At 41.9% G+C, this 14,592-nt stretch overlaps 1 long non-coding RNA gene across 1 annotated transcript in view; it reads left to right on the forward strand.

The window, feature by feature from the left end:
- LOC310770541 overlaps positions 1–13,440 on the forward strand; it is a 41,610-nt gene extending 28,170 nt beyond the window's left edge. The window contains exons 3-4 of the long non-coding RNA XR_014552251.1: positions 10,793–10,917; positions 12,110–13,440. This is a non-coding gene — a long non-coding RNA (uncharacterized lncRNA). The remainder of the gene's footprint in view (positions 1–10,792; positions 10,918–12,109) is intronic.
- The last annotated feature ends 1,152 nt before the right edge of the window (positions 13,441–14,592 follow it).

The following is a 14,592-nucleotide window of genomic DNA, read 5'->3' on the forward strand; positions in this document are numbered from 1 at the left end:
CTTTATATGAACTGCCTGTCCGTTAGTCTACCCATCTCTGCTTACCTGCCCCCCCCCCGGCTTTGGCGGCACCGCTGAGGCAACTACAGAAACCCTAGAGAAGTTCTTAAAACACAGACTAGAAGTGACACAAATGACCACCTAATCCAAACGCTCTGTAAAAGCCACCAGCCAACAAAGCCTGATCAGCTCAGCAACCCAACAATACCCAGGAATCACCACTGCCACAACTCCTAACCACCACACGCCCTACCCCAAGAGGACGCCAAGCCAACCTCAAACCAAAACCATCAGGGAGACTGAGATGACACCAACCAGGGAGATGACAAACAATGCTAAGATGGTAACTCCCCTTCAAGATGATGACCACCGAATAACGAAACGAGATCTGAGGGAAATGGAAGCAAGATTAGAAGCACGATTAGAAGAAACACTGAAGGCCACAATGGCTCCCATGCAGGTACTAATCAACAATGTAACCTCCAGGACTTCCGGGTTAGCGCCATCGGCGAATGGCGGAGTTCCTCCGACCGGAGGAACGGGCTCCGTGGAAACTGGGTCCTCCCGCCGCGGCGAAGGCGGGGACCCACTAGAAATCCCAGGCGGAGAAGCCTGGGAACGTGGGGTTCGGCAGAGCACCAAGAGCGCCTCCCCTACTCACAAGGAAACCCCCATTCTGGCCTTACAGGACCTATCTCAGGATACCCTAAACCGGAGGAAAAGCCTGCGCCCATGCACCCAGCGTCTCCAACAAGCAGGGATCAAATACCGATGGGGCTTCCCCTTCCGCCTCATTGTAACAACCAATACAACACAACACACGGCTACCAACATACCTGAGGCCCTGCAACTACTAAAGAACCTTGAACTCGACCTCCCACCGGAATGGCAACCGACAAACCCACCAAGTGACAGCCCCAACCACGAGGAAAGATGTGGCAGATGTGATCTCAGAACCACTGGCAGTCATCTTTGAGAATTCCTGGAGAACAGGCGAAGTCCCGGCAGACTGGAGGAGGGCAAATGTTGTCCCTATTTTCAAAAAGGGGAAAAGAGAGGACCCAAATAATTACCGCCCAGTCAGTCTGACATCAATACCAGGGAAGATTCTGGAGCAGATCATTAAGCAAACAGTCTGTGAGCACCTAGAAAGGAATGCTGTGATCACCAATAGTCAGCATGGATTTCTGAAAAATAAGTCATGTCAGACTAACCTGATCTCGTTTTTTGACAGAATTACAAGCCTGGTAGATGAAGGGAATGCAGTGGATGTAGCCTACCTTGATTTCAGCAAGGCATTTGACAAGGTGCCCCATGATATTCTTGTAAAAAAGCTGGTAAAATGCGGTCTTGACTATGCTACCACTCAGTGGATTTGTAACTGGCTGACTGACCGAACCCAAAGGGTGCTCATCAATGGTTCCTCTTCATCCTGGAGAAGAGTGACTAGTGGGGTGCCACAGGGTTCTGTCTTGGGCCCGGTCTTATTCAACATCTTTATCAACGACTTGGATGATGGACTCAAGGGCATCCTGATCAAATTTGCAGATGACACCAAACTGGGAGGGGTGGCTAACACCCCAGAGGACAGGATCACACTTCAAAACGACCTTGACAGATTAGAGAACTGGGCCAAAACAAACAAGATGAATTTTAACAGGGAGAAATGTAAAGTATTGCACTTGGGCAAAAAAAATGAGAGGCACAAATACAAGATGGGTGACACCTGGCTTGAGAGCACTACATGTGAAAAGGATCTAGGAGTCTTGGTTGACCACAAACTTGACATGAGCCAACAGTGTGACGCGGCAGCTAAAAAAGCCAATGCAATTCTGGGCTGCATCAATAGGAGTATAGCATCTAGATCAAGGGAAGTAATAGTGCCACTGTATTCTGCTCTGGTCAGACCTCACCTGGAGTACTGTGTCCAGTTCTGGGCACCACAGTTCAAGAAGGACATTGACAAACTGGAACGTGTCCAGAGGAGGGCAACCAAAATGGTCAAAGGCCTGGAAACGATGCCTTATGAGGGACGGCTAAGGGAGCTGGGCATGTTTAGCCTGGAGAAGAGGAGGTTAAGGGGTGATATGATAGCCATGTTCAAATATATAAAAGGATGTCACATAGAGGAGGGAGAAAGGTTGTTTTCTGCTGCTCCAGAGAAGCGGACACGGAGCAATGGATCCAAACTACAAGAAAGAAGATTCCACCTAAACATTAGGAAGAACTTCCTGACAGTAAGAGCTGTTCGACAGTGGAATTTGCTGCCAAGGAGTGTGGTGGAGTCTCCTTCTTTGGAGGTCTTTAAGCAGAGGCTTGACAACCATATGTCAGGAGTGCTCTGATGGTGTTTCCTGCTTGGCAGGGGGTTGGATTCGATGGCCCTTGTGGTCTCTTCCAACTCTATGATTCTATGATTCTATGATTCTATGATTCTATGAAACAACAGCAAACAACTGGACGATGGTTCAGAAGAAAAAGAAACAACAGAAGCGGCACAACAATGCAAACCAATACAGAGAAGCATCACGCTCAGAACCGTCCCGCAGGCCATACGACACAAGAAACCAGACCAAGATTAACCAAACCAATTCATCGCAGATGGACAACCCTACAACAACAACAACCGCAGCTGAATGAAGCAACCAGAAAAAAACCACAAACTGAAGGACTGGTGATTCCCCCCCCCCCCCGTTCCCCCTCTCACCCCCCCAAAACATAGATTTAGTTAACACCATCAACATCCCCCCCAGCCCCGCACCCCCACAGAAATCCCCACCCCAACACCAGTCCAGACGACCTCAACCACATTCCCCATCACCCACACCTTCAACATCCCCATACTCCACACTAAGGAAAAACAACTCCTCCAACCTTAATAACACAACCCACAATCAGGCTAAAATCTGATACCCAACCAGCACTATGGTGGCACCAGAGCGTACCAGCACCCACATCCCCACCCAACACACCAACAATGTTGCCCATAGCATTGGCAACATTGCTTATGAACCTTATACCTGACAGCGACGTTACAAAGTCACTTCACACTGTCTCACTGATCTCCCCCTATCGCAAACAACAGGGGGGATGGCCTGTCCTTGAACACGGCCTTCCACACCAGCTGAGACCTAGGACCAACCGGCTAAATGCCAGATGGCCTAAAATACCCCAAACAAACACCTATATGACTACATATAGGAAACTCTCTACAACTTACCCCCTACCCTTTAACCCAAATCTTACTCTAATCCCATTAGCCCCCCACCCACCACACCCTAGGTCAGCGCAACCCCACTGGTTCTTTAAACAACACGAAGAGAGAGACACAAGACAACCCGAACAGGTTGGCAGGGAATCGCCCCACATAATAGATAAGCAAGATGGCTAACCTAAAAGCAATTACATTAAACGTGAGGGGGCTGCAAAACCCCATCAAAAGAAAACGCATCACCTCATACATAAACACCATGAAACCACACATCACCTTCCTACAAGAAATACACAACCCACCCAAAGGCAGCAAACTCCTGAGCGACCCCCGCTTCAGTCAACAGTGGGTCGCACGAGGCTCAGGGAAAGCTCGTGGTGTAGCCATAATACTCAGTAGAGACCTGAACTTCACTGCCACAACAGTCCTCAAGGACAAAAAAGGCAGATTCATTTTCGCTAAAGGGACACTAGATGGCAAAATCAAACTGACAATCGGCTCCATATATGCCCCAAACACGAAACAATTAGAATTCTTCCAGAAGACACTAAACAAATTCCTCTCCTTCTCTGAAGGGGAAGCAATCCTAGGAGGGGACCTCAATCTAAATATGAAAGGTATATCCCTGAAAGATATCCACCCTACAACCCCATGGGCAACCTTCCTCCGAAGGAAACCCCCAACAATTAGGAACTCTTACAAGTTACTAAAAATGCTAAAAAACAGGGGTCTCTACAACATTTGGGGTGAGCAAAACCCGGGAGACATCAGCCATACATTCCAATCGGGACGCCATGATACAGTGTCCAGACTGGACAGCATTCTACTCACACAGGGTCTGATCCCCTCAGTAGAATCAACAAACATAGGTTACATTAAAATCACAGATCACGCCCCAGTAGAAGTCATCGTTAAAATAGGAGAAGGAACACAAACCACCCCATCATGGTCCTTCAGTCCCATCCTAACTACAAACAAACAAATTAGAGAGAGTCTCACAAAAACCCTCCAAAACTACTTCAAGGAAAATGATGTAAGCAATATAACAACCCCCCTCCTATGGGACGCAATGAAAGTGGTCACCAGAGGAGCTTGCATAAAAGAGAAAACTTTCCTTAAAAAACAAACCTCCTCAAAAATTAGCAAAATAGAACAAGACATCACAGTCCTCTCATCACGCTACAAACAAACAGGATCTAAAAAACTCCTCAAACTTATAGAACAAAAAAGGAGAGAACTAGACTCCCTAGAAATTAACAAAACAATGATCAACATTCTATACTCTAAACAACGTTTCTACGAATATGGAGGGAAAAACTCCAGATTACTAGCAAATAGATGTAGGAAAAAAGCACTCAAAACAAAAATACACTGCATCACCAAAAAAGACGGCAACATAACATTCTCCCCCGAAGAAATAACCTCAGAATTTGCAGAATTCTACTCCAACCTATACACCTCCCATAACCCACCAAAGAAGGAAATCAGAACATTTCTAGCAGGACTGACCATGCCTACCCTAACTGATGAGGAACAGGAATTCATGGACAGCCCTATCACCCCAGAGGAAATAGATGCAGTCCTCAAAAAACTGAAACCACACAAAGCCCCAGGCCCAGACGGCTTCACAGCAGAATTCTATAGGAAATTCAAATAACCCTTGAAGCCCTACATGACCCGCCTATTCAACGACATCATAAAAGGGGCCCCCATCCCCAAAACCTGGACCCACTCCAAAATAGTCTCCATCCCAAAACCACTAAAAGACAGCCTCAAAGTAGAATCATACCGCCCAATCTCATTAATAAATCAAGATTACAAGATATTCACATCAATCTTGGCCAACCGCCTAAAAATCTTCCTACACAAGTTAATAGCCCCAGACCAGACTGGCTTTGTCCCTGGCCGCAATATAACAGACCCCATCAGGAAACTACTGAACCTGATCGAACACAGCAAGGCAACCAAACTCCCATTGACAATTATGTCCCTAGACATCCTCAAAGCCTTTGATTGCTTAGAGTGGAAATACATATTAGCAGTACTAACTAACATGAAATTTGGCCCCAACTTCCTACAAATCCTCAAACAAATATACTCCCAAGCCTCAGCAAAATGCAGAACTAACAATATGGACTCTAATACTATAGCTATCCAAAGAGGCACGAAACAAGGATGCCCACTGTCTCCCTTCTTATTTATCCTGGCTCTGGAACCCTTAGCAATCCGCATCCGAGCAGCCACAGACATCAAGGGAGTGGAAATAAAAGGCAGAACCTATAAATTAGGGCTCTTTGCAGATGACCTAATGGTCACAACACCAGACCCCATAAGCACAGCAACCTCCCTAATCAGAGAACTCAACACATTTGCAATGGTGTCGGGCCTACAGGTAAATTTTACAAAGTCAGAAGCTATGTGCTTCAACACCCCTCCTCACACCCAAAAAGAACTCACGAAGGTCACCAAAATAAAACTTTGCCACACCAAGTTCAGATACCTAGGGGTACAAATAACCAGAAACCTGAATAAATTGTACCTCCACAACTACAAGCCCCTGTGGCGACAAATTAACAAAGACCTAAAGAGATGGAATAACATGAATTTCACTCTCTCAGACAAAATAGCCATGATCAAAATGATCACACTCCCAAAACTAACCTACCTATTCCAAACCCTCCCAATCTGGATCACCTCAACCCAACTTCGCAGTTGGCAGAGAAAACTACACTCTTTCATCTTCTCACATAAAAAACCAAGAATAAGCCCCAAATACCTGCACCTCCCCGCCTCAAAAGGAGGATGGGGAACCCCCAACATAGAAGCATATTACAATGCCAACCAAATACGCCATATAATCCCATATATACTAGAAGATGAGACAAAACAATGGGTACACCTAGAGAGGGACACAATTGAAAATACCTGCACCACAACATACCCACTCCTCCCAAACAAACTAAAAAAAATTCCCACAACACTTAACAGGTACACACAGACCATGCTCAAAGCATGGAAAACACAAATAGGCAAACTATCCCCAACCCCATCCCCACTAATCCCCCTGGCGTACCACCCATTATTCCACCATGCAGCACAAAACCTCCAGATAAAAACCTGGCGAACCAAAGGCTTATATCGCCTAATAGACTTTTATAAAAATAACAAACCCTTGTCAACACAAGAAATACAAGACAAACTAGAAGACACCCAAATGCCCTGGTTAACACAACACCAACTACATGCCCTCTTAAACAACCCAACAGTAAAATCAGCAGCAACTAGGCCCCTGACAACCTTCAAAAACCTCCTCCTAACAACAAAGGGAAATGGTAAAGGGACGGTATCCGCAATATACAAAATACTACTCCAAAATTCCGCAAATCCCCTAGACGCAATCAAAAAACAATGGGAGAATGACATAGGCTATGAGATTAACCCCACTCAGTGGACCAGAATGTGGTCCAAACCCCCCTTTAAATCCATATCAACGAAAAGAAAAGAACTCACACTGAAACTCACCTACAGGTGGTACCTAACACCAAGGAAACTAGTGCTAATACACCCAGGAACCTCACCAAAATGCTGGAGAGGGTGCACCTCCACAGGCACATACCTCCACATGTGGTGGGAGTGTCCCAAAATCCAACTATTCTGGACAACAGTCATACAAGAAATATGTAAAATAACTAAGCAAGTAATAGACATCACCCCAGAATTGGCCCTACTAAACATCTTCCAAGACAACAATGCCCATTTACACCACAAAGAACTCATAACCCACCTGCTTTCAGCAGCCAGAAACACCATAACCAGACACTGGAGAGACCTGTCAGGAGTAAGCATGGACCAATGGTACCAAACAGTATGGGAAACAGCCCTACTAGAAAAATTAACTAATAAACTGAAACTGACACGGGGACAAACAGAAGAAGACGCCTTCACCCCGGTATGGCTCCCCTTTATCACATACACAGCCCAACAGGACAATGACAATAATCCACCAACAGCATACAAATCAATATGGCTAACCTGATCCAAAACACCCACCCACCTCACTCACACACGAAAACAAAGATCACCACAGCCAATCACAAACAAACAATCACACCCTAGGCCAACCCCAACCTCTCTCACCACCAAAGGAACACAAGTGAACAACACAAGCACGCTGACACCAAACTCTACATACATTAAGCATAATAGAAACACCGTCACCCGACCCCACCCCCATCCATCTTCCCTCTCTCCACCCCCCTTTCTTTCCCCCCTTTTTTTTTCTTCTCCCCCTAATGCCTCAACAAATGAAACGGATTTGTAAAAATGTTACATAAAAAAAAATACAAGGCACTACACTTACTTCTGTAAAACAAGAAAATCCTTAATAAAATATTTTTTAAAAAAAATATAAAAAATAAATAAATTATAATAATAAAAATTACAATATAAAATTAATAATCAAGGTGAATATTTAATGTGCTACTCCAGCCATTCACAGCCACTGCTCCTGCCGTTCTTCACAGAAACATCGTGGACCACCTGGATGAAGCTCATAGAAAACTGGTGGTCACAGTTGGGAACCTCTGTTTTGGATTATCAGGATAAATGTGGTACTATACTGAACATTTTTCATTGGACAGTAATAGGATCTTGTGAAATTTCTTTGAGCAAAACAGAAGTAATATTATGACAAAACCAGGAAGCACTCTGAACAGTAAACTACAATTTTGTGACCCCCCTTTATAAGACAGGGAGGGAGAGCAAGAGAATGGTGGGATTTGTAGTTTGTGAGACTAACTCCCCAAAAGTAAAACTCCCAAAAATTCTCAGTTGTCCCCCCCCCCCCCAGCATTTCCTATGCATGGGCTGGAGGACAAAATGGGATTTGGGATGATCACGCTGATAATAAAAAAAACTGAGATGCTAGACACAGTTATAGCCACTACTGCTGATAGGATCTATAGATCTAAGAATGTATGTGAGTAAACAAGTTAGGTTTTGGTCTCCAGAGGCAATAGAAAATTGACGATATACTCTATAAGACTCACTTTTTCCCTTCTAAAAAGTAAGGTATAATGTGTGTGCGTGTTACGGAGCGAATGCAGGCTGCGCAGCTATCCCAGAAGCCAGAACAGCAAGAGGGATTGCTGCTTTCACTGCGCAGCGATCCCTCTTGCTGTTCTGGCTTCTGAGATTCAGAATATTTTTTTTCTTGTTTTCCTCCTCCAAAAACTAGGTGCGTCTTGTGGTCTGGTGCGTCTTATAGAGCGAAAAATACGGTATATATGCGGGAAAATGTACATTCATTTCTTCCATTCGTTTTAAGACTGAAAGCCTCAGTTGCTTCATATTTTAGTTCTTAAAAACCAGGTTCGTTTTGCTTCATGTATTAGCTTTTCATTTGTTTTGCTGTTCCAATCTGTTGTCTTCCACCAATTCCAATGAAAAACTCAGTCGCTTTTCTGCTTCTGTGACTCACTGTTTTCCTGGGCATTGGCCTTTTTGAGCATTCTACTACATCCTGCCAAGGAAATATTCCCCCCCGCCTCTCCAAATTTCAGGCAGTGAGAAAACGGCTAGCTCTGTTTTAGAAGTAATTTTAAAAGACACAGAAACAAATATAATTTCATTTTAGTCCAAGTGCTGGACATCAATAGCACGTTAGCAGGTGGTCCTTTCAGTGATCCTCTTGCCTCGCTGTGGAATGGTGAGGTGAGGAGGGCTCCTGAGCGCAGTCCCTGGTGCTGTGGGGCCCGTGGGGCCCCTGGTATTCTAGGGGCATGTGATGAAACAGGTTCCCCATCTCTGATTTAGACCCTTGTATGATTTCATCGTGAATTCACTCATACACTAAAATCACTTAGCCTTCCAACAAGGATGTCCCTCAATTTCCTGTTTTAAAGCCCATAACACACACTTTGTCATGTGCTATTAGTTGCAGAACTTGTCACAGGAGGACAAATGGTGGTCATTAGCAGAGATTCCTAGGATGGTTGTTTTTGCTATCTCTCTTTTTCCTTTTGGTCCCCTCACATTTAACAGCTATTTCATGTTTTGCCTGCAGGCTAAAACCTTGACTTATGCCAGAAGCATTTCTGCTTTCTCTGCTATACACACCCCATGCCCCCCACATTAACACTTTTGTTTTTAAAATAAAATGGGGAAGCTGTGTGCAAAACAGAGAATGTAATTGATGTTGAACACTTGCAAAATAATTGCATTGGATGAACAGCTGGTTAATGCAGTGCCAACGAGAACGCAGAATCACCTTCAGTTTCCTAGAATACAGGTAAAATAAAGTTAGGAAAAGCTTGTTAGCTTATTGGAATTTGTTTTGTGATAGCATAGATTCCACGTACATATTGTGAAACTTTGCTAAAGTCTGTCTATCTGTTTGTGTCGTGTGTGTGTGTGTGTGTGTGTGCATGTATTTGGGGGGGATTGGTACAAAAAACGAGATGCTGGAACTCCTATATGCAGAAAGTGTCATAGGTGCTAGTGCAAAATGACTGCCATAAGAAGCAGGGAAAGAGGGGGTGGTACTTCATACCTGTGAGTGCTGTCACACACAAAAAGTCAAGTATTAGTGTGAGATCTGCTATGTAGCTCTGCCTCACTCTGTGCAATAGAAGCATTGGTCCTCCTAAGGAGAGATTCATAGGTAATATCCAACAGCACAGGGCCAAACTACACATTCTGTTAACCATGTAAGTGCAATATTTTCTTTTTACAAACAGGTTGGGACCCCGGCTTGGAAGCTGTGGGCTTTAACCTCTCGCTCCATGTTGTGGTCCTGATCTGGATCAGGGCCCCCACGTCTGCATATTTGCCTTGGGGACAACAGCTCCTCTTTGCTTTAAAGGGTAAACTACATCATTAATGCACTGTGTAGTTTGGTCCAAAGATACACTGCACACAGACAAGATGGTTTGCATCTCCTTAAAAAGAACAAGTACAGCACACATTAAAAGTCCTATTAGTGCAAGCAAGGTCATAGATGTTGTTTTGTTATGAACTGTTTATTATGGTTCTAAGTCATGTACAAATGAACAAAATGTAAAACATTAATAAGGTTATTCTCATGTATAGTCTGCCACACCCTTGTGTGACTATATCACCTCTGGCTCTGGAAACTGGAAGAGCAAATTAAACATAGGGGAAAAGGTAAAACTTTTTTAAAGGAAGGCAATGATTTTTCAGCTGCTTCTCACCTCAGCTGGTATACAACCCTAAGTATTTGCCCCTCATCATGTCTATAAAATTGTCTTCCTTCTCATGTTTTACCAATGTCCCTAATCTGTGGTCTCCTTGGTCTAAAAAGGCTTGTAAGCCATGATCCCATGGAGATTTCTTTGATTTCAAGATTCTTAACCTCATTGTGACTTTGTTGCTTTCCAGCATTTAGGCACCCATCCTGCGTATCTTGGGGATTATTTAAAAATATTATGCCAAATGCAACAAAACTGTGGGTGTCCTTCTCTTTTCACAGGGTATTGTGTTCATGTCCCTTTTTTTTCTGCACCTGAGCGCTGCAATTATTTTGTTTCAAGTTATAATACAATGCACAACATTTGCTTGCAGTTTGTAGATGTGCTCCTACTTGCCACTGGATGTCACTATTGGTCTTTGCTAAGTAATTCTGTAAAAGTTTCAGAAGATCTTAATATGGTAGAAGAACAAAGATTATTCCTGGTTTCCTGACTACTGTATCGTTACTATATTCCGAAATGTGTATTTGTAAATAACTGTGGAGAAATACAGAATAGTATATTAGATTATATTTAATGTAACAGTGAAGCAATTGAGAAAATTATTGTACATGGCTTCATGCACATAGGTAACAGGCTAGTAATATTTCCTGTAATGTTGTCTTCTTGGGATTAAATTGTCAATAAGAGTGCCTGAAACCCATAACGAAACCTGAAAATAAACTGATTATTCTTCATGCATCACAAAAAAACCCTACAAAACAAGTGGAACCAATCAGTACAAAATTAAAGCAATGATAAAAATTCTGATATGGGAAATGATTCTTAACTGAAACTTGGTGAGGTATTTTCAGCCTGCTCCTGCTGGCCTGTCACAGTGCCAGCAATAACTCTGGCTTTTAAAATGTGGAACATGTTCAGATTTCTTTACTGGGTATCACTGTGGGTGTCAGGAGTCAGTCTAACAGAGACCATGATGGCATCTAAGGAAGAGGCTTGGGATCCCACAGAAGGTTCCAGCACATCTGAAGAGCCTTTAAGTAACCTGGATACTGGGAAATCTACTTACTAGAATTCAGATGACTATGGGGTGGTCTTATCCTAGTAATCATTTCACGTGGAACTGACACAAGAATCCACAAATACTTGAAGTTCATCCATTTTCCCACTTTGCTATTCACAACTTTGAATTAGAAATTTCAGTGCCAAATACGGATTTTGAATGTGATGCTTTCAGCTCAGGATTATACATTCTATTGCTTTGGACTCGTTTGGACATTTCTTGACTATTTTGATTTTGACAAACTTCAGTGTGGAACATTTTCCTGAAATGGAGAAGTTTGAAAACCACTGTGGTACACCATTGCATGTCTGCTGTCAAGATTGACGAATACGAAATGCTACGCTGTTGTAGATCAACTCCCAGGTATGGAGAAAATATCAGCTGCCGTATATCAAACACCGAAAATAAAAAAACCATTGGATGCCTGAAATAGTGAAATTTAATATTCAGAGAATATTTGAGCACCCAGTGGACTTATGGAAAGTATTTTTATTTTAAATAATGGCAAAGGAGATTTTTGAGAAGCATCTTTAGGGGCAAGTTCATTTCATTTCTGAACTGTTAACAGCAATCTGAGGTATTTTTGTTGTATAAACGAATTAAACACCACACTTTTTTTCCTAATAGGTTGCAGCAGTTAACAACAAATCACAGCACTAATTATTGACATAATAAACATGTTTACATCCTTTTTGAAATCCAGAGATGTTGACTTCTCAACCTCCTCTGACAGGACATTTTGGAACTTAAGGATACCTTCCTTTTTTTCTGCCTGAAGCAAAGGAAAAGATGATTCTCTCTCTCTCTCTCTCCTTGTACAGAATCTGACCCAACTGGCTGTTGAATCTTTCTTTGATAACTCAGGTAGAATGGTGGCTGGACTGCTGCTGTTTTGTATCAGCTGCCGCCTGAGGCAGATGCCCCACTCTGCCTAATGTTAGGGCTATTCCTAGTAAGGAAGCTGTGCAGTGAAGCCCTGGTAATAGCAGCCACAATCTAAACTGACACATGGAAGAAACAGCAAACAGTACCTGTTGATCTGACCTCAGTAGATTGTCAGTGATGGCTACATGGCCAGTTTAATCTATAAAGACAGTTGCCCTCCGTGCTCTGACAACAGTTTTTTCCAATTTTGTTACCCATAACTGCACTTTTTAACAATTCTAATAGGTCCTTTCTGGAAAGGCATGCTCAGAACTATTAACTCAATATTAATATTTCATATACAAAAATGAAATAAACCTGAAACATTTTGTTTTCCTTGCCATGTTAAGCAGGTTTCTACACCATGCTTTTAATATTTTTTAAATATATATTTATTTACCGGAATTTTCAATACAGAAAGAAATGACATATACAGCAACATGCCATTAAAATTAAATAAGTACATCAAGACAAAATAAAGCATATATATAAGGTATAACAAGAAAATGTATAAATAAAGGAAAATGGAGCTTACATATACTTGTAAAAATGAAACCAAGAAAATCATTTCATTTAAGAAAATGGAAGAAGGGGGGGTTTTCAGTAAAAATGTTTCAGTATGCTGTGGTGAATAAACAAAAAATAGCTGTATTAAGGGCATGTTATGTAATCAGACAAGAAAAGGACAATATGGTAGAAGCATGTGCTAGGGGAGGGCTCCCATCATTATTTTTATTTGATATATACCTGGAGGTCACAACCATTCTGCACAGAATATATCTTTGTTGGATTTTAACTTTGTCAATTTTTCTATCCATGCCAAACTTGGGCATAGCTCAGTCAAGTTTCCATTAATCTGCTTCCAATTATGAGCCACCACAATGCATGTTGCTGCAAGGAAAGAGCTTAACATGTCTTTTTTTAAAAAAAACAACCAACAACAATCTTACCCTCGTCAACAAATTTAGAGAGCAATGCCATGAGTTGGTCAAGCATTAAATTCTGTCCAAGGATCGGCTGGATTTCACGAAATATATTTTATAGTATGAAAATTTTGATGCAGTGATTTTTTTTTTTTTTTGGAAAATGCTATGTAAAAATTAATTGTTAATCCTGTTAAGAGTGGATGAGTGCTTTTCAAAATAAACAACAGGTTTGTTTTTAAACCCCACACAGACTCCCAAGTTTCTAGGGAATCTTAGCCTTCTCCATTGGCATTCTGCAGATGAGAAGCTTTTCCCTGCCTGTGACCAAGTGTAGAAATTATATATAATTTGTAGCGCTCTGTGTTGCCTTTGTTTCTTCCAACCCTGCTTCCTTCTTAAGGGTCAACAATACATTTTGCTATGATTGGTTAACCTTTCTTTCACCCACACCCTAATCTCCATTTTAAGGGGGGGAAGTGTGTCCTGCTACGATTGGTTAATCTTTGTTTCACCCCACATTGTGACCTGAAGCAGTAACACCATTGCATAAATTTTACAAGTGGGCTATAAATGTGCAATTAACTATTATGTTAAGGCTCTTCAACTGGGTTCAATTGGGCTTTTATTCTGCATCTTCTGGAGGGTAGAGAATTTTCATTTCAAAACACAAATCAATTGCCTGGTATTATTGATCTTCCAGTACTGTGTAAGATCTGAGTTATCTTTGTACTTCTTTATCAACTCAGGCAAATATTAGAAGCTTTTCCATACAGTATTTGAAAAATCATCCTGATATGAGCAAGTTTGGATTGTGACATTGTAAAGAAATCTTACATATTGTAAGAGATTTAAAAGACAATGTACAGCAGATAGGCTTGTTCATAAATCACTGGAATCTGAAATATGAATGTATTTTTAAACTGTATATATTATATTCATTGATATAATTCTGACTCATTGCTACAGTTGAAATTTTCAACTATTGCATATTTTCTATCCTATACATATTTGGGTTTAAAGATAGGATGATTTAATAGTAAGGTTTTTGTATGTATTTTCATAACTGTAATTATGTAATTAAAATAACATTGTAATTAAAAAACAACAACCTCTGTTTCCTTGAATGCAGTTCCTTGTGTTTGTTGACAAACCTAACTTCTGATTACCGGTAATTAAACTGGTCAACATAGATTCTGATGGGCTTTACTTACTAAATGCCTTGTTGGTCTTGGTTACAATCAACTCCAGGGAAATTGCAAG

Source organism: Podarcis filfolensis (genome assembly GCF_964270895.1).
Source record: "Podarcis filfolensis genome assembly, chromosome: 9".
Classification (NCBI taxonomy): Eukaryota; Metazoa; Chordata; class Lepidosauria; order Squamata; family Lacertidae; genus Podarcis; species Podarcis filfolensis.